At 34.9% G+C, this 21,332-nt stretch overlaps 1 long non-coding RNA gene across 1 annotated transcript in view; it reads right to left on the bottom strand.

Annotated features, from left to right (window-relative positions):
- Nucleotides 1-7,925, bottom strand: part of LOC132352058 (uncharacterized) — a 48,312-nt gene extending 40,387 nt beyond the window's left edge. Inside the window, exon 1 of the long non-coding RNA XR_009498572.1 lies at nt 7,859-7,925. This is a non-coding gene — a long non-coding RNA (uncharacterized LOC132352058). The remainder of the gene's footprint in view (nt 1-7,858) is intronic.
- Nucleotides 7,926-21,332: the final 13,407 nt, after the last annotated feature.

Below are 21,332 nucleotides of genomic sequence, written 5' to 3'. Positions count from 1 at the left end.
AAAGGTTCTTCCAAACACGATTCATGGTGACAGCTGTAACATCATACCAAGCAAAGTCAATGTTTTTTATGGCCTTGTAGATGTTATAGTCCTCCTAAAATTGTCACAAGGTTGTTCCTGATTCATCACTTGCCTTTACTGCCTGGTGAAAGTGTGACATAAATAATATATCTTGAAAGTCGCTATAACTCCCTGGTCCACAGATTGAATAAGTGACATAGCATTTGGTGGCAGATGCACCACTTTGACATTGGGATGAAAGTCGTCCATGAATGGGGTGTGGCCTGGAGCATTGTCAAGCAGCAAAAGAATGTTGAATGGGACATCCTTCTCCAAGCTATATTTCTCTACCTTTGGGATAAAGTGGTGGGAATAACCAGTCCTGGAAAACGGCCTGTGTAACCCAAGCTTTGGGGTTACTCTTCCACATAACAGGAAGAGAGCCCTTGGCTATGTTTTTAGGGCTCTTGGGTTCTCTGAATGATAAACTAAGAGAGGTGTCAGCTTCATATTGCTGGAAGCATTGCCACCAAACAACACAGTTAGCCTATCTTTGCTGCTTTATAGCCTGGCATCAACATTTCCTCCTTACTGATGTAACTTCAGTCTGGCATCCTCTTCGAGTACAGTCCTGTCTCATCCACATTAAAAACCTGCTTGGGTAAATACACACCTTCATCAAGAATTTCTCAAAGTGTTTCAGGAAATTTCCTGGCAGCTACTGTATCTGCACTTGCTGCCTCGCCACTTACTTTTACGTTATGAATGTTGGTTCTAGCTTTGAACTGATGAAACCAGCCATGGCTGACATTAAAAGATGCACCTTCTGATTCTTCACTGTGTTTCTTCTTCAAGTCTTCATAAAGACTTTTAGTTTTCTCTAGAATCAGCATTAAGCTGAATGGGACTCGATGCTGATGTTGATCCTACATCCACACACTGAGAAGTTTCTCCATCTCCTTCATCACTTTTCCATGCTTCTTCTGTATTATTGTTGACATCATCGGCAGAGCAGACTTCACATGTTCCATGATCTTGTCCTTGTTCTTTAGAATCGTGCTGATGGTTGAACTATTCATGTTATAAGAATGAGCGACATCTACCATCTTTTCACCTTGCTCCACTCTCTCAGTTATTTTCACTTTTGTTTCCACTGTTATTGCTTGGTGCTTCTTAGCAGTACCAGCTACATCACTGCTGCTTTTACTCTTGCTTCCGGACATCCTGTGCTTGAAATAAAGTTACTGTACTATTGTACTCTATACAGTACTGTAAAGTACACAAAAGCACAACCACTTGTAAAGGATGCATACACGTGACAATGTACGCCAGACATGTGAACTAACTTAAGTGATTGGACATGCGAATGCACGTTCGCATCTTTGAAAGTTCACAACTTGAAGGTTTGTATGTAGGGGACTTTTACTGTATAGGGATAAACGTAGGTGTATATCTGATGTCAATTTACATGTCAAATATTAGAAGTAAGAAAGTAAAATAGCACATTCCAACAACCTATACTCAAGGATGATATTCAACTATTCAATAATCCATAGGATAATACTGACCAATCAGAAGCGGCACAGGTGTTAGTCATGAAGACTCAACCCTTTAGTTGCTGGATCGTGGGAAAATCTGGGGTGTTTGGAAGGTCCTAGGGTGGGCCAGGCTGAAAATCTTAGGTAGCATCTTGGAAGCTTGGGAGGCAACTCCATTCTCCACTTTCAAGTCTATGCCTAGATTCTCTTCTTGAAGGTCTATCCTTCAGATACTAGCTCAAAGGTCACCCTCTCTGTGAAGTCTTCATTGGTCCCTCTTCTTCTCTCCCAGGGAGAAGGGAAGTAAACTGTTCCCTCTGGCTGTGAGTTGCTAAAGAGTGCTGTTTATTCCAATGTTGCACCTCTTCTTCCCCACCGCATACAGCTACAATTTGGCTCCATGAGAACATAGATGTGTCTTATTAATGTTGCATTCTTGGTAACTAACCTAGTGCCAAGGACATGATGAATATATTTATTACATGAATAAATTAATAGTAGTAGAGAGAGGAGACATGGCATTAATCACTACCTTCTTTATGCTAGATTCTAGCACATTACATGCATCAACTTGTTAATCTTCCTAACACACAAATGTGCCACTATTTCACCATTTATCAATGAAAAAACTGAGGTACCAAGAGGGCCAGAGACTTGTCCAAGGTCCACAGTCATAATGGCAGAGGCAAGATTGGATCCAGGTAATGTTGCAGACATCATGAATGATGAAGCCTGTACTAAACACAAACCTATCCAATTACTCAGATAGCTTCATGGGATTTTGACAAGCAAGCCACTCTCAGGTACTAGAAATCTTGTCACATGACAGAAATCTGTGGTCACAAAGTGATGTGTCAGTCCATGACAGGCAATTCAATGCTGGATATTAAATGTGCGCAGTCCTGGACAAGGGCTAGAATACTATTCAATATAACCAGCGGGGCTGCAGAGTGAAAAGCAAGAACATTAGCCTTAGGAATAAATTAACTCAGAAAGGAGATAATGAGTATGCTGGTAGAGGACACAGACCAGGGTGAAGTGAACTTCTAGCTCCCTGCTAAGTTGCTAATAAGAGAATCTCAGAAAATATGTGTGTATGTGTATGTGTGTGTGTATACATGAATATGTATGGACACATGAGTGTGTGTTAAAATAATAATAAATGAAAGTAGCCCTATATAGCCTCACTGTATAGCTTTACATATACTAGTGCATTTAGTCAAAGAACAATCTTAGGGAAGCCGTTACTGTCTCCCTATTATAGATGAGGAACCCGGAGACGTAAGTAATTTGCCCCAGTTCACAGAGTTAGGGAGAGACAGAGCCAAGATCTCAACCTAGCAACCTAATTATCATAGCCTTTCCGCTTAACTGCCACGCTATTCTCTATTTTAAAAATCATAGCCAACCATCACAGAGCCGTTGTTATGTACCTGGCACAGTTCTAATCTGTATTAATAATAAAAATGTATTATGTAGTAACAAGCATAAAGAAAGCACTCAATAAATGTAAAAACGCAGTGGCACAGGTATTACTTGTATCCACATTTTCAGAGAAAAAAGCTGAAGCCCAGAGAGGTTAATTAATCTAATGCAGTTTCAAATAAATTACGTAGCTAGGAAGTGATGGAGTTACTATTTAAATACACTCCAATGTTTCAGTAGTAGAGGAAAATTTCAGGGTTCATTATGGAAGCCGCATACCTTAAGTCTGAAAAACAGATCAAGAACAAGGCAGGAGGCAGCTGATATCTGGCTGTTTGGCTGGGTGCTAATGGGTGTCCCAGGGTAGCGTTACCATCTTGAACATCCTGAGATGCACAATCATGTCATCAGTCTTTGATTTTTTTTCCTATACATTTATAATGATATATTTTAACTTTCATAAACTTTAAAAAATAAAAATAAAAATATTGATAATCAATGCACTTGCCCTCAGCCATGTTAAATCTTAACAGTTTTACATATGTATATCATTATGATTTAGATCATACAGATGTAGATATTTGTATATGCCTCATCTCAGTGAAGTATCCACCCACATTCCCACTCACCTCAGGATAGTAACCTCCACCTCATTTGTTTGGTGTTTGTAATTCTCAGGAATTTCTTTATATGTTTACTATTCATGGGTGTATTCATAAGCAAAATGTAGTATTGCTTTTCAAATTTTCAAATATCATTCTGCATTGACCTTTTCTCAGCATCTAAATCATGCGATAGAATATGTAAATTTTTTTGATCAAATAATGAATGGATTTTTAAAATTAATCTATGTTGAATACAAAGAATGCTGATATCTTCCTTTTAACTGTAGTATATTGTTCCATTTTTAATGCATCAACATTTATTTATGTAATAAGTATTCATATTAAATGTAAATACTGATAGTTCTGAATTTATTTCTGTTTCTTATAACATGTGTTTCTTTTCCTTGACAATGCATTTATTCACTGTTTGGTAGGAAAAGACAATGGGAATCTTTATCTTGTTTCTTACTTTAGAGGAAACGGTTTCTAATATTTTACATGAAAATTTGTCATTTTCTGTACAATTTTGATCCATATCCTTTATCAGGTTAAAAACTTTCTCATTTATTCCAGTTTGATTATAGCTTTCTTAACAAAGTGATGCTGAATATTATCAAATGCAAATATTTCTATATCCATTGAGATGATTTTGCACATTTTTCCCTTTAATCTACGTGAGTTGCTTTAATAAATTTTCTATTATTGAATTATCCCTCTGTTCTTGAAGCAGACCTCACATAGTTGTTATTAATGAATGGATCAATATTTTTAAAAATATTGCTGGGCTCAGATAGTGTACATTTTATCTCAGACTTCTGAGTCTGTAGTAAGTCAGAAAAGTCTAGAACCTTTCTTTCTTTTATTCTTCTAATCTGATTTTAGAATCAAGGTTATTCTAGCTTCATAAAATAAGTTACTAAGTATACTAATGAGTATGCAGAACAAGATGTTCTAAAAATAAAGTAAAACTCACAGCGGCACAAACAAAAGAGCGGCAGTAAGCAGGCTTCTGGGCTTCACAAGATTACCCAAGGACCAAGGTTCTTTCTTCTATTTTGTGGCTCGCCCATCTCCTAAGCTTTTGCCACCATCTGAAAGATGAAAGCTGATTTATCCACACCAGGGCTGGACATTTCAGCTCATGGGGATGGGGTAAAAGAGGAAATTGATGGCAGATTATATCATCCTGAAAGGATGTGACCTGGAAATCTCACACATCACTTCCATTCAGATCTCATTAGCCATAATTTGGTCATAGAGCCACACAAACTTCAAAGGTCACTGGAAAATGTGATCTCTCATTGGGTGTCCATAGTCAGCTAAAATTTGAGGGGGATGATAGATATTGGGGATAATTAGCAGGCTTTTCCGCAAGGAACAGTCAGCATAAGATTGGAATGATCTGTCCTTCAAATATGTGTGAGAATGAACTTCTAAAACTTGTGCAAATTTCTTTTTGCAGAAATATTTATCTAATTATTTTAAAGAAAAGATGGGTTTACTCAGATAATCATTTCTTTTTGTATTAATTTTAGGGTATATTCTTCAAGAAAATTGTCCCTCATTGAAATGTTCAAATTTATTGGCATAAAATTGTATATGGAATTAATTTAAGATTTTTAAAAATATTGCCATATTTGTAGTTTTCTTATTTTTTTCTAATACTGTTAATTAATGTTATCTCTCTTTTTACTTGATTAGCCTTGTCAGAGGTTTGTGAATTTTATTAATCAATAAAAAATAAACACAGATTATCATTTTGTCTGTCCTATCACCTATTTTTTCCTATTTCATTATCTTTATTTTGTTCCTTTACTTTCTATATATTAATTTTTATGCTTTATTATATCTCTACTTCTATTTTCTTTTGTCATACTTTATTTTTATAATTTCTTGAACTGTTTAATTTGTTAGTTGGTTTTCAAATTTGTCTTAAGTAATTGCAAAAATATGCTTACAATTTCCTTCTAAGAACCAGTTTGATTTCATCTTGCAAATTTTGATATGCAATATTTTCTTTATCATTAATTCTACATATTTTCTAAGTTCCATCATAATTTCTTTTTGACCTATGAGTTATTTAGAAGTTTTAGACTCCCCAAATGTGTGAGTCTTTTAAAATTATCTCTTCATTATTTAAAATTTAATTGTATTGTAAACAGAGAATATGGTATCATCCAAATTTGTTTTCTTCTGTTTGTTGTCTGTTTTAATAATATAGAAGTGCTTAAAATGTTTTTTTTTTCAATTATGAGAGTCTCAGTTTCTAAGAGATCTTTTTATTGTTTTCCTTTATAGCATATACACTACTCTAATAAAGCTATAAACTTTTTACTACAAAATATATTAACAAAACGCTTTCCAAACAGCCATTCTCAATGGTCTATTCTTTGGCAGAAAAAATGCCTTTCTCTTGCATGGCCAAATGTGGGTGCTGTGACAGGTAAAACTCTTAATTTCAAAAATAAGGCTGAAATCTTAAGACATCTTCTTGTAATTTACAAATGATAGGTTTTATTTATTTATGTGATCTTCTGGTTTTATGGTTTCCATTTCAATTGATGGAAGAACTCCAAGAAGGTTATTTTCTGAGAATTCCCTTGTGGCTAAGGGAAAGGAGAAGAAGCATTGATGATAATGGTAACCATAGAAGGATTTGAAGAGAAATAATGTATCAGGTCTGTGTTTACAAGTGATTATTCTAGCAACACTGAAAGATGGATTGGAAGTGATAAAGATACAAAAACCAGTTAGGGGGCTGATGCATCTGTCAAGGATATGAACTGGAGGAGTGAGAGGGAAGTGGGGTCCAACAATGCTGATTGCTCAGTAGATAGTGAGACTGCAAAGTAGGGGCACCAAAAATATTTTTGGAATAGTTTGACATCATAGAGTTCAAAAAAGACATGAAGCTTTTCTTTATGGGAAAAATCCAAATTTTGTTGGACTTTCATTTAATCTGATCTTACTAGAAAAAAAGTTCTACCTTATGGCAAATAAAGCATGAAATTGTGTAGTGCATCTTCATGAATTAAAAGCATGGGATTGGGAATCCCATTGGCTGGTTCAAATATCAGCTTCTCCTATGACCTGCTGTATGACATTGGGCATGCTATTTAACTTCTCTGTGCCTTAGTTTTGCATATCAAAATTAAGTCTAATAAAAATACCCACTTCACAGTAAAACTGAGATAGTATATATAAAGTGCTTATCATAGAAGTTGTCAAAACACGTTACCTTATGTATCATTACTATTATTTGTATAACTCATTAATGTTTCCTATTTTTAAATGCATACATAGAATTTCATTTGGATCAATGGAATTGAACAAATTCAATGATGTTTGCATACATTCTAAAAATCAAATCAAATCAACTGGAGGTGTGTTTGACCATTCTGCTAATGAAGTTCCATATTCTACAAGAAAACTAAAAAATCATAACATGCATATTGCAATACTTGTGGTGGTGGAAAAAAATACACTTGTTTCCCCACTAATTTTTGTAACATTCCAGTGAGAATCTCATTTAGAATGGAGAACTGAAGTTTAGAAGAGAGAAAAACCATGGTTACTTCACAGCTTAAACTCAATTGAAGACAGTGGTGTGTGAGACAGGCATCATCATCACCTCACAAATTTTGGTTCAACAAATATTTGTGGAATAACTACTACTTGCCTGGTACTGTGTGATTTGAGTCCTTTTTGGGTTAATTGGTCAAGCTTTTTTCTATGGGTTCAAACTGTACAATGAACTCTAACCAGAAAATTTACAAACACATGCTTCTCATAACAAAAATGCCTAGGAAACTGAGTGGCACCTTTCTGATTCACAACAGCCTGTAAAATCTTAAATCTTCCCAACCTAAATTATTCCAAAAATATTTTTGTTGCCCCTATTTTGCAGTCTCACTATCTACTGAGTAATCGGCATTATTAGACCCAATATCCCTCCCATTTTCCCAGTTTACATCCTCAACAGCTGCATTAGTCTCCTAACTAATTTTTCTACCTTTATTTTCATCACTTCCAATTCATTCTTCACAGTGTTGCCAGAATAATCTCTGGTAAACACAGACCTAATCATATGTCATTTCTTTTCCAAGCTTCCCATCAACATCAAAGATAAAACTCTTAATTTCTTAGCAGGACACTCAAGGTCCTTCCTAAATTTGGTAACGAAATATTTTCTTGAATCATTTCCAGATATTTCACTCCTGTCCCTCCTAGCCTCCAGATCTCTAGCCAGAGGACTCATCATATGTGCCATGTAGTTTTACATCTCCTTACCTTAACTCTTGCTGCATTCTCTGCCTTTTCCCCATTCTCTTTCACTGACATTATGTTTTGTCATTTCACTAATTTGTTACAGTTGCTTTTGTCCTTCAATATCTTACTCAAATGTCTCTGATTTAGCTATTTCCAACTACCCTCACACTCATAGCAGAAACAATGACTCCCTCTTTGGATTTCCTGTGTAAGTTAGTTTAAAAACACATAAATCACTTTCTACACAGTATTATGATTAGAGCTTGTTTTCTTGTTAGATCTGAGTCTTTTTGAAAACAAGAACTGTGTCTTCTACCCTTCCCCCTTTCCAATTCTATGGAGTTGAATTAAGCATGTTTTCTATGTGGTGCCGCCAGTCTCTGGACAGGAGAGGAGCTCTAAGCACCACTCCATTTCCATTGGAGCCTCTTTTCCTTCACTCCCTTTCTTGTCTTCCCCAACTCCCAAACTCTGTTCAGAGAGAAGGTGGAGCTAATTTGGTTGGTCAGAGGGAAACACTGATGGAGTCAAAGGTACCACTTCCTTGTTGATAAAGACACTACAAGCTGTGCCCTCCAATCCCTCCTTCACTGTAAGTACCAGGTCTGGTCCTGGTGGGCAGCTGTAGCTAAGATGGAGACAAATGGGTCCAGAGACTCCTCTTGATTCTTGAGACTGAGCCAAGTCCTCAGCCCAGCTGTTCAGAGAGCTTTGTGACAGGACACGGGGGGCCAGCCGACAGGAATTGAGGCATGTTTAAATTTAGCATTTGTCATCACCTCTGGGTACATGGTTTCTTGGGAGTCTCATGTGGAAAAAGAGGTGGGGGCCAGAAATAGAAGTTGGAAATTCTAGGTCATTTGATTCTAGTATCTTGTAATGCCATCAAAACTAACCCTGATCGCTAACAGCAGAATAGGGCAACCATATTTTGCATACTGAGATTATCACACTAAAAAATTCCTCTGTTCTCTGACTTACCTTGCGAGGTTCAATTGGTTTAATCCATAAGCCTCCTTACCGCAGAACTTTTCAGTGTGTAGTGATTAGGTGGGATACCAATTGGGATGAGGTTGATAATAATAAAATCATGTTATTTAATAACTTTTTCTTAATCTTCCTGGAATTTTTTGGGTAATTTTAAAGAAATTGCACCCTCATTTTTTTTCTGCTTGTGCCTATAGAGGTTGTTTCTTAGCAATATTTCAAACCTATCGTCTGTTGACCCTTACTTTCTCACACGCTCATGAGGGTAGAGCCAGTTCTTACTAAGTCAAGTCTAACATAAGGTGATCATTCTTTCCCAATCTGCATGTTTAAAGGGTGAAGTTATAGTCTCTGTTCAACCTTATATATAATGCTTGACTTGATCTCAAATTTATCACATTTCAAGCAAGGTGCCACCTAATTTTAGTGGGTACTCGAAGGGAAAGTGGGTCATTCACTTCAAAGCTGAAGCTATAAGCTATTCATGTACTGCACCAAGTCACAATCTCTTTTCATGTTCCATGTTAAAACTGTAAGCAGCCACATGTACGTCATTGTAATTGATACTACAGCACTGCTCTGCCTCGGCTCTTTCATCTTCAAATGTATATAAACATTCCCCTGGTCTCACAAGTTTCTATTTCTTTCATTGATAACCGATGTTTATGAGCTGGGCATGCTGTCCCTAGTAATGAAAGACTGCAGGCTGCAATGAAAAGTACCTGGGCTTCTTTTTTTACAATACAGAACAAGAGCATTTGTTGTTGTTGTATTATTGTATTTCTGAATAAAGTCTCTCTTCGCACTGTAAACAAATCAAATGAGCTTGTGTTGGATTTTATTCATCTGAATTGTGGTTAATGCAGTCCTCAGCTATGGCATTACTTATGGCCTGCCCAGGACTGCTCAAGAGCTGGCTTTGTGATTTACCTGACTCAGTATGTGATCAAGCATCTCCATTATTGTAATAAAATGAGAACTTTCAAGATCATGGTCATGCAATAGAGAAAACAATTTTACCTCAGCACTCAAGCTCAAATGCTACACTAATCTACAGTAATTCTGTTACTGCATTTGGAAGCAATTCCTTCTATTCACTCAGAGATAACGGTTAAGAATACAATAGGCTTCCTCCTGTCTTTTCCCCCAGTGAGCAAAATATGCTGTTCATTGCAAAGAAACCTAGCAGTAGTAGGCTGTAGTGTTTGCTTCTATGTGAATTAGCATGTGCTTGAAGACCATCAGGAGGCTTGGTTTGTATTACGAGGTTACTGTGGAACATGTACTTGGGGTATAGGACACGCAAGCAAAATATGCACAGGGAGGAGATTATTACCTTCCTCAGATTTTAGAGAGGAATCTTAAAAAAGCTTCTTTGACTCCAGAAGTCCCACCAGTGCAACTCTGGCTCAAGAACTGCGCTGCCTGGTTGGTTTTGGAATCATTATGCAAAGGAAATTATTTGATAAACAAACATTACACATTTGCTCTCTGTGTTCCAGTATGTATTGGACTCATTGATTATTCGTTTTGTGTTTTATGTTTAAACCTTGCTTGCAGATTTAAATAAATCACCTTAGGTAGAAGAACATGAATTTCACTTAAGAAAACATAATTCTTAACTTTCTAAACTCACATTTTTGGTATTAACAGTTTTACATCAGAAATGCTCCCTTCCATGTCTGTCTATAAACTGTCATGTAGTGATTTCACATCCTTCCCATCCACCTAGAGTGAAAGAATAGCAACTTAATAAATAACAACAAATATGAGCTATATAGTAATTTAACAATACTTCTCTTTTTCTACTAAAATCAAATTTAAAAAAATTTTCTGTTTTATCAATCTTCTTTGACAACTACATTATGGGAAAACATCTTTTAAAAAACATAATTTTGGACTTATTGACCTTTACTCTAATAAAACAAAGCAGATCATCTAGAAATGACAGGTTATTTTACAGTTGGTATCATTGGGTCTCTTAGTTAAAATCTCTGTTAAATGTTAAGCATTTAGGCTGGGAATGTGATTCTCATCACCGTATGGTGTCAACTTTCACACAAACAAGCTAAAATAAACATGAACGATGTAAGGCTTATAACTGGAGAAATCAACAATATCTGGGGAATGTAAAAGAGGAGGAGTTGGATATCCATAGCCAAAAGAATTCAAGGAATGAAAATCCCAGGCTAATCACCCCAGACATCTTTGCTTGATTTGGTGAAAACATGTTTTAAATGATGGGATGTGTAGATTAAAAATAGGAGCAAGTCAAAGTACAACTCAATCTTTTCTAAACTGGGGAAATGAGGTCACAGTGATTATTCAAAAGAGAGAGCTAACAAAGGGTATTACAGAACCTACTTTTTCCAACTCTACCTCTGTCTTTCCTAAGATTCTCATGTCATATGATAGCCATTTTTTTCAATTTTACTGATATGATTGACATATAACACTGTATATGTTTAAGGTGTACTGCTTAATATTTGACTTACACATATTGTGAAATGATTACCACAATAAGTTTAGTTAACATCCATCATCTCATATAGATACAAAAAAATGTTTTTTCGTGCAATGAGAACTCTTACAAATTACTCTTTTAACAGCTTTCAAATACACCATATGGCAGTGTTAACTACAGTCATCATATTGCACATTACATCCCTAGTACTTATTTATCTCATAACTGGAAGTTTATACATTTTGACCACCTTTGCGTTAGCTGTTTCTGAAGTGAAATGACATCATTGTATTTAATGTAACAAAAAAGGAGGGGACTTTGCATATTTTACAATAGGAAGAGTAGTTTATTTTTCATACAACGTGAAACCAAGAACATTACTGACTTTTAAAGGCTTAGTTTCACAGGATAAAGCCATCAGATTTCTTTCCTGTCTGTGTAAGAATAGCTCAAATCCTTAGATTTTGCTGCAAAGCTTTAGTTTAAGAAGTACTGAGTGACATCCATTTGCCAAAAGCTGTGCTTGTTTTTAATATTCAAAGAAAGTACAAAGGAGTAAGACTTGAAGTATTGAAAGTATTCTCTCCATGTGTCCTTCTCTTGTTAACTGACACACATGCAGATATGTTTCCCCATCCTCTAGGAGTAATAGCTGTTCCTTTGCCTATACCTTTATATGTAATTTCCTCCTTTCTGTTCAATTACAGTTCTGAATATGACACCTAGGAGAGACAGAAGAGGTTCACTTTCTAAAGTCACAAGCATGGAAGTAGATACTGGAGGTTTAATGTTGTGCCATAAACCAGCAAATAGTGTAACATGTCACTCAGACATCTATACTTCTAAACTCCTGACATTCTTCCTTTTGAACTTCTCTTGTACAAATGCAAGCAAGCAGGAGAGACAGAATCGCCTCTTTAGGAATATCATTACAACATTTATCTCCATTCCTTGCCTTCTCTACTCCACCCCACCCTAACTTTTTAGTTAGGAAAGTTGAAGCTTTTAAGTAAAGCTTGAATACTCAGGGAAACAAGTTCAGAGGATTCTTTCTTGACTTTGCAGTTTCTCAGCTTGAGCTGATATTAGGTATCCCTGACTACTGTCAGCCTTAGAAGATCTGTCATCCAGTCCTTACTTCCTGGATGAAACACCACCAGCTGTACCTTTGAAAGCCTCAATGCTTTATAGTCTCAACATTTGGACTTGCTTCTCACAGACTGTTATCTGCCTTGAGTTCATGCTCTTAGAAGCATATATTCTAAAGGATTTCTCACTAACATGAAGACCCAAAGCACTGAACAATATAAAAATGCTGCTTTTCCTACCTTTACAAATATCATTTAAATAGTTCTCTCATATGTAAATATAACTTCCCTATCCAAACTCTTTTTGGGGAACCATCTGTAATAATATGGAAATGTTCATGTGGGATCATATGTTTATCCCCCTTCCCTTTCCGCTGACAGTTTTGGCATCTATATCCAAGGTAAACCTGGGGGTGCTTCCCTCCTACATTCATCTGTACTTTCTTAATTCAGGTTATTAACTACATGACAACCACAGAGATTTTAACAAGTATAATAAAGACACTGATGTATTGAAAAGGTTATTTTGAATAGTGCTGAAAATATTTGTGATGACAAGATTATTTTATACACCAAATGTATACTTTAGGAGAGAGGTTCTAAATTCAAAATTCTTGATGAAATGTCCAGGATATATGCAAAGTATAAGAATAAGAATAACCCAAGCAGTTTTCTTCCCTCCAGTTTTGGGTGAAGGTGACACAAGAATCTGGTCTTCAACTCTCAGAAAAAAAGGGGATATTCTAGTTTGCTGGTGTTTGGTATTCTTTTCTTAATTAAGTCAGGTTTTGAGAGGTAAACATGCTACATGTATATGTTATCAGTCATTCAGCCCCCATGACCTGACTCATCCCATGTGTGCACAGCCTGTGATATTCATTGTCCTGACAGACACTTTTCTCACAGGAAGGGGCAGGGAGAGGAAAAGCTGAAACATCCTTGGTAGTTTCCAGAAGGAGCATGTTTTTCTCTTCTTCTAGTAAAATCCTTAATATTTGCTAAGAGCCAGTAGCAGGAGATGCAGGTTTTGTAGGGTCTAAAGCTACAATATTGGGGGATTATTTCCTTAAAAAGATTACAAAATTCATAAGTAATGTTAATTTTTGTTTTCCATGAGGAAAATAAATCACAACAAATTATAAATTTTAAAGTGCTCCTTCATAGGACAATGTGCAATCATTTTCTGTAGAGAGAGTAGAAAGATAATTCTGTTTTTCTTCCAGCAATGTTGATTGAAATTTCTTTTTATTGTCTTTATATTGCTAATAATTTAGAATATTTTCTTTTAGGGTCAAAATCATTATAATAACATGATGTAAATCCTATGGGAAACCTCTATCAATTTTTTTTTTACATGTGAGCTATAAGATTTGTAAGGATTTTCCACAGATGAGCTTTCTGCTCAGTTGTCTTGTTCCTCCTCCATTACCCTCTTCTTTCTCGGTGCCTGCTACATAGGACTCATCCATTTTGCAATCTGTATCTGGCTCTGTGCTCTGGGTCATGACACAGAGTAAATTAGGCAATTCACAACAGGAGTATTCCTGGAAGCCATTCATATACCAGGAAAGCAACAAGTACGTTACTTAGAACTTATGTGACATTAATATTCTTCTCTAAAATCTCAGGCCAATTGTAGCCTGTACATAAAGCAGTAATATTTATAAATTAAACTCTCTTTTAGCCTCATCTCCCAAACCTTATATCTATGCCAATGCCACTCAACACAAGGAGAAGGAGTTGAAGAGGGAACTGTAGTGGAAAGGGACTGGTCTTAACCAATTGCAGCTAAATATCTTACTTTTGTAAACTTTACAAAAACTCATGACTCCTTGAATGACATCCCCTTATAAGGCCTGAGATGGGCCCATGCAAGTGAGGTGTCCTGAAGCCTAATTACTTTGATGCAAAATCCAGATCTGGAGGCAAATGGTATTTTAATGTTTTTTTTTTAAATTGAAGTATAATCGACTTACAATATTACTTTAGTTTCAGGTGTACAATGTATTAATTCAATACCTATTTCACTCAGACTTCTAGACTTTTCCCCTCTAGCAACCACCAGTTCGTTCACTGTATCTATGAGTCTGTTTCTGTTTTGTTTGTTTTGCTTTTCAGATTCATTTCAGAAATCAGACTGTATTTGTCTTTCTCTGTCTGATATATTTCACTTAGCATAATACCTTTTAGGTCCATCTATTTTCTTGCAACTGGAAAGATTTCATTCTTTATATGGTTGGGTAATGTTCCATTGTATATATGGAACACAGATTCTTTATCCACTCATGTAGGTTGCTTCCATATCTTGGCTATCATGAATAATGCTGCAATAAACATTGGGGTACATATATCTTTTCAAATTAGTGTTTTTATTTTCTTAAAATACTCAGAAGTGAAATTACTGGATCATATGGTAGTTCTATTTTTAATTTTCTAAGGAACTTCCATACCATTTTCCCTAGCGGCTGTACCAATTTACATTCCCACCAACAGTGTATGCGCATTCCCTGTTCTCCATATCCTCACCAACACTTATTTGTTGTCTTTTTGATAATAGCCATTCTGAGAGGTGTGAGGTAATATCTCATGGTGACTTTGATTTACATTTCCCTGATTGTTAGTGATATTGAGCATCTTTCAATGTGTTTTTTGGCCATCTGTATGTCTCCTTTGGAAAAAATGTCCATTCAGGTCTTCTGCCCACTTTTCATTTAGGTTGTTTGTTTATTGATGTTGAGTTTTATGAGTTCTTTGTATATTTTGGATATTAACCCCTTGTTGCATAGATTATTTGCAAATATTTTCTCCCATTCAATAGGTTGCCTTTTTGTTTTACTGATAGTTTCCTTCAATGTGCAAAAACTTTTTAGTTTGGTGTAGTCCCATTTGTTTATTTTTGCTTTTGTTTCCCTTGCCTGAAAAGACAATATCCCCCAAAATATTGCTAAGACCCATGTCAAAGGGCATATTGCCTGCTGTCTTCTAGGAGATTTATGGTTTCAGGTCTTATATTTAAGTTTTTACTCCATTTTGAGTTTATTTTTGTATACGGTGTGAGGAAGTAGTCCAGTGTGATTCCTTTCCCTGTAACTGTCTAGTTTTCCCAGTATCATTTATTGAAAAGACTGTCTTTACCCCATTTTATATTCTTGCCTCCTTTGTTGAAGATTTATTTTTCATATGTGTGTGGTTTATTTCTGGGCTCCTTACTGTGTTCCATTGATTTATGTGTCTGTTTTTGTGCCAGTGCTATACTGCTTTCATTACTGTAGCTTCAGAGTATAGTTTGAAATCAGGGAGCATAACACCTCAAGCTTTGTCCTTCTTACTCTAGATTGCTTTGGCTATGGAAGGTCCATACAAACTTTAGGATTATTTGTTCTAGTTTTGTGAAAAGTGCCATTGGTATTTTGATAGGGATTGCATTGAATCTGTAGATTGTCTTGGGGAGTATGGTCCTTTTAACAATATTAATTCTTCTAATCTATGAGCACAGTATATTTTTCCACTAGTGTGTGTCATCTTCAGTTTCTGTCATCAATGTCTTACAGTTTTCTGAGTACAATTCTTTTACCTCCTTGGTTAGATTTATTCCTAGACATGTTATTCTTTTTGATGTGATTGTAAATGAGATTGTTTTCTTAGTTTCTCTGATAGTTTGTTGTTAATGTATAGAATTGTGGATATTAATTTGTATCCTGCAACCTTTACTTGATGAGTTCTAAGAGGTTCTTGATGGCATCTTTAGGAGTTTCTTTAAATAGTATCAAGTCATCTGCAAACAGTGACAGTTTTACTTCTTTCTTTCCAGTTTGGTTTCCTTTTATTTCTTTTTCTTGTCTGATTTCTATGGCTAAGACTTCAAATACTATGTTTAATAAAAATAGTGAGAGTGGGCATCCTTGTCTTGTTCCTGATCTTAGAGAAAATGTTTTCAGCTTTTCATAGTTAAGTGTGATGTTGGCTGTAAGTTTGTCATATATGTCTTTTATTATGTTTTGGTATGTTCCCTCTATACCCACTTTGTTGAGAGTTTTTAATCATAAATGGATATTGATTTTATCAAAAGCTTCTTCTGCATCTATTGAGATCATCATGTGATTTTTATTCTTCAATTTGTTAATATGGTATTTCACATGGATTGATTTGCAAAAACTGAACCATCCTTGCATCCCTGGGATAAATCCTACTTGATCATGGTCTATAATCCTTTCAATGTATTGTTAAACTTGATTTGCTAATATTTTGTTAAAAATTTTTGCACTTATATTGACCAGTGAGATTGGCCTGTAATTTTCATTTTCTGTGGTGTCTTTGTCTGGTTTTGGTATCAGGGTGATGCAAGCCTCATAGAATGAGTTTGGAAGAGTTATCTTTTCTTGAAATAGTTTGAGAAGGATAAGTATGAACTCTTCTTTAAATGTTTAGTAGAATTCACTTCTGAAGCCATCTGGTCCTGGACTTTTTTAGGGGAAGGATTTTTTTTTTTATTACTGATCCAATTTTATTACTGGTAATTTGTCTGTTCATAGTTTCTCCTTCTTGCTGATTAAATCTTGGGAGACAGTACATTTCTAGAAATTTATCCATTTCTTTTACTTTGTTCATTTTATTGTTCATAGTAATATCTTATGATTCTTTGTATTTTTGTGGTGTCACCTGTAACTTCTCCTCTTTCATTTCTGATTTTATTTATTTAGCTCTCTCTCTTTTTTTCTTGATGAGTCTGACTAAAGGTTTATCATCTTTTTAACTTTTCAAAAAAACAAGTTTTAGTTTCATTGATTTTTTTTTCCATTTTCTTTTAGTTGCTATTTCATTTATTTTTGCTCTGATCTTATAATTTCTTTTCTTCTACTAAATTTGTGTTTGTTTGTTGTTCTTTTTCTACTTCCTTTAGGTATAAGTTAGGTTGTTCATTTGAGATTTTTCTTCTTTCCTGAGGTGGGTTTTTATTACTATTAACTTCCCTATTAAAACTGCTTTTTCTTCATCCCATAGATTTTGTATCATTGTGTTTCCATTTTCATTTGTCTGCAAGTATTTTTTTTTTAATTTTCTCTTTGATTTCTTTAGTGAGTAACCCATTAGTTGTTTAGCCTCCACATGTTTGTCTTTTTTGCAGTTTTTCTTGTAGGTGATTTACAGTCTTATAGTGTTGTGGTAAGAAAAGATGCTTTGTACAATTTCAGTCTTCTTAAACTTACTGAGACTTGTTTTGTGGCCAAGAATGTGATCTATCCTGAAGAATGTTTCATGTGCACTTGAAAAGCATGTGTATTCTGCTGTTTTTGGATGGAATGTTCTATTAAATTTATATGTTCTAATGTGTCCTTCAAGGCCAGTGTTTCCTTACTGACTTTCTGTCTGAATATTCTGTCCACTGATATAAGTGGGATGTAAAGGTCCGCTACTGTGACTGTTATTTTCAGTTTTTCCCTTTACATTTGTTAAATTTACTTTATATATTTAGGTGCTCCTATCTTGGATGCATACATATGTAAAACTGTTATATCTTCTTGTTGGATCCATCTCCTATTATTATGTAATATCCTTATTTATGTCTTGTTACAGTCTTTGTTGTAAAGTATATTTTGTCTGATGTAAGTATTGCTTCCCCAGTTTTTTTGTTTGTTTCCTTTTTCATAGAATATCTTTTCCATCCCCTCACTTTCAGTCTGTGTGTGTCTCTTGTAGGCAACATATATATGTCTTATTTTTGTATCCATTTAGCTACTGTATGTCTTTTGGTTAGAGCATTTAGTCCTTTTACATTTAAAGTAATTATTGATAAGTATGCACTTATTGCCATTTTGTTAATTGTTTTTGGGTTGTCTTTGCACTTCTTTTTTCTTCCTTCTTCTTTTGCTCTCTTTCCTTGTGATTTGTTGACTGTATGTGGTGTTGTGTTTGAATTTCTTTCTCTTTTTGTGTATGTGTATCTATCATAGGTTTTTTGGTTTGTGATTACAATGTGGCTCACATAAATGTATATAAATATAATAAATATGTGATTATTTTAATTGATGACCTCTTAAGTTTGAATGCATTCTAAAGACCCTGCACTTTCACTCCAATGTAACATTTAATGTTTTTGACATCACATTAACATCTTTTTGTTTTGTGTATCCCTTAGCTACTTACTGTGGATATAAATGATTTTACTACTTTTGTCTTTTAACCTTTCTACTGTCATTAAAAGTGGTTGATCTATTACTTTTACTGTACGTTTGCCTAAACCAATGAGATTATTTCCTTTTGTAATTTTTGTATTTGATTGTGGTCTTTAATTTTTCACTTAGAGAAGTCCCTTTAACATTTATGGTAAAGCCCATAGTGGTACTGAACTCTTCTACCTTTTTCTTGTCTCTAAAACTATTGATCTTACCTTCAAATCTGAATGATAGCATTGCTTAGTAAGGCATTTTTTGTTTTTGGTTGGAAATAAATGTGTTTATTGTATGAAAATGTTCTTACTGTTTTTAAACTCTAAACTGTTTTGAACATTTTTTTTAATTTTTATTTTTATTGGACTATAGTTGATTTACAATATTGTATAGTTTCAGGTGTACAGCAAAGTGATTGAGTTATACATATACATATATCTATTCTTTTTCAAATTCTCTTCCCATTTATGTTATTACAGTATATTGAGCAGAGTTCCCTGTGCTATAGAGTAGGTCCTTGCTGGTTATCTATTTTAAATATAGTAGTGTGTATATGTCAATCCCAAACTCTCAATTTATCCCTCCCTCCTTACCTTTCTCCTTTGGTAACCATAAGTTTGTTTTCTAAGTCTGTGAGTCTGTTTCTGTTTTGTAAATAAGATCATTTGTCCTTTTTTTTTAAGAGTCTTCATATAAGCAGTATCATATGATATTTATCTTTCTCTGACTTACTTCAATTAGTATGATAATCTCCAGTTCCATCTGTGTTGCTGTAAATGGCGTTATTTCTTTCTTTTTCATGGCTAAGTAATATTCCATTGTATATGCAACACCTATCCTTCTGAAACTCTTCCAAAAAATTTCAGAGGAAGGAACACTCCCAAACTCATTCTATGAGGCCACCATCACCCTGATACCAAAAGCAGAAAAAGATACAAAAAAAAAAGAAAATTAAAGGCCATATCACTGATGAACATAGATGCAAAAATCCTCAACAAAATACTAGCAAACCAAATCCAACTATACATTCAAAGGATCATACACCATGATCTATCCTTGGATTTATCCTAGGGATGCAAGGATTTTTCAATATCTGCAAATCATTCAGTGTGATACACCATATTAACAAATTGAAGAATAAAAACCATATGATCATCTCAATAGATGCAGAAAAATATTTTGACAAAATTCAACACCCATTTATGATGAAAACTCTCCAGAAAGTGGGCATAGAGGGAACATACCTCAACATAATAAAGACCATGTATGACCAACCTATAGCCAACATCATACTCAACAATAAAAGCTGAAAGCATTTCCTCTAAATTAGGAACAAGACAAGGATGTCCACTCTCGACACTTTTATTCAACATAGTTTTGGCAGTCCTGGCCACAGCAATCAGAGAAGAAACAGAAATAAAGGTCTATAAATTAGAAAAAAAAAGAAGTAATACTGTCACTGTTTGCAGATGACATGATACTATACATAGAAAATCCTAAAGATGCTACTAGAAAACTACTAGAGCTCATCAATGAATTTGGTAAATTTGCAGGATACAAAATTAATACACAGAAATCTGTTGCATTTCTATACACTAACAGTAAAAGATCAAAAAGAGAGATTAAAGAAACAATCCCATTTACCATCACATCAAAAACAGTAAAATACCTAGGAACAAACCTACCTAAGGAGGCAAAAACTTGTACTCTGAAAGCTATAAGACACTGATGAAAGAAATCAAAGATGACACAACAGATGGAAAGATATACCATGTTCTTGGACTGGAAGAATCAATATTGTCAAAATGACTATACTACCCAAGGCAATCTACAGATTCAATGCAATCCCTAACAAATTACCAATAGCACTTTTCACAGAACTAGAACAAAAATTTTAAAATTTGCATGGAGACACAAAAGAACCCAAATAACCAAAGCACTCTTGAGAAAGAAAATCGGAGCTGGAGGAATGAGGCTCCCTGACGTCAGACTATATTACAAAGCTACTGTCTTCAAAACAGTATGGCACAAAAAAAAACAGAAATATACATCAATGGAACAGGATAGAAAGCCCAGAAATAAACCCACATACTTATGGTCAATTAGTCTATGACAAAGGAGGCAAGACTATACAATGGAGAAAAGACAGTGTCTTCAATAAATGGTGCCAGGCAAACTGGACAGCTACAAGTAAAACAATGAAATTAGAACTTTCTCTAACACCATCCGCAAAAATAACCTCAAAATGGATTAAAGACCTAAATGTAAGACCGATACTGAGTAGAGTATTTGAGGTTGCAGTTTTTTTTTTTTTTCTTTCCTTTCATCATTTGGAATATATTGTGTCACTCCCTTCTGGCCTGCAATGTTTCTAATGAAAAGTCAGTTAACGGTCTTACTGGGGTTCCCTTATATATAACTACTTGCTTTTCTCTTGTTTCTTTTAAGTTTCTCCCTTTAATTTTTGTCATTTTAATTTTGATGTGTCTTCTCTTTGGGTTCATCTTGTTTGGGACTCTTTGTATTTCTTGGACCTAGGTTTTCACAGGTTACAGAAGTTTTCAGGTATTATTTCTTCGAATAAGTTTTCTGCGCCTTTCTCTCTCTCTTCTTCTGGGACCACTATAATGTGAATATTACATCACTTGATGTTGTCCCAGAGGTCTCCTAAACTATCCTCATTTTTTAAAATTCTTTTTTCTGTTAAGCTTGGGTGATTATCACCACTCTGTCTTCCAGATCACTGATCCCTTCCTCTGTACCATCTAATCTACTCTTGATTCCTTATA

Source organism: Balaenoptera ricei, chromosome 17 (genome assembly GCF_028023285.1).
Source record: "Balaenoptera ricei isolate mBalRic1 chromosome 17, mBalRic1.hap2, whole genome shotgun sequence".
NCBI lineage: Eukaryota > Metazoa > Chordata > Mammalia > Artiodactyla > Balaenopteridae > Balaenoptera > Balaenoptera ricei.
The sequence above is the reverse complement of the archived record's forward strand: the minus strand, read 5'-3'. Positions and strand labels throughout refer to the sequence as shown.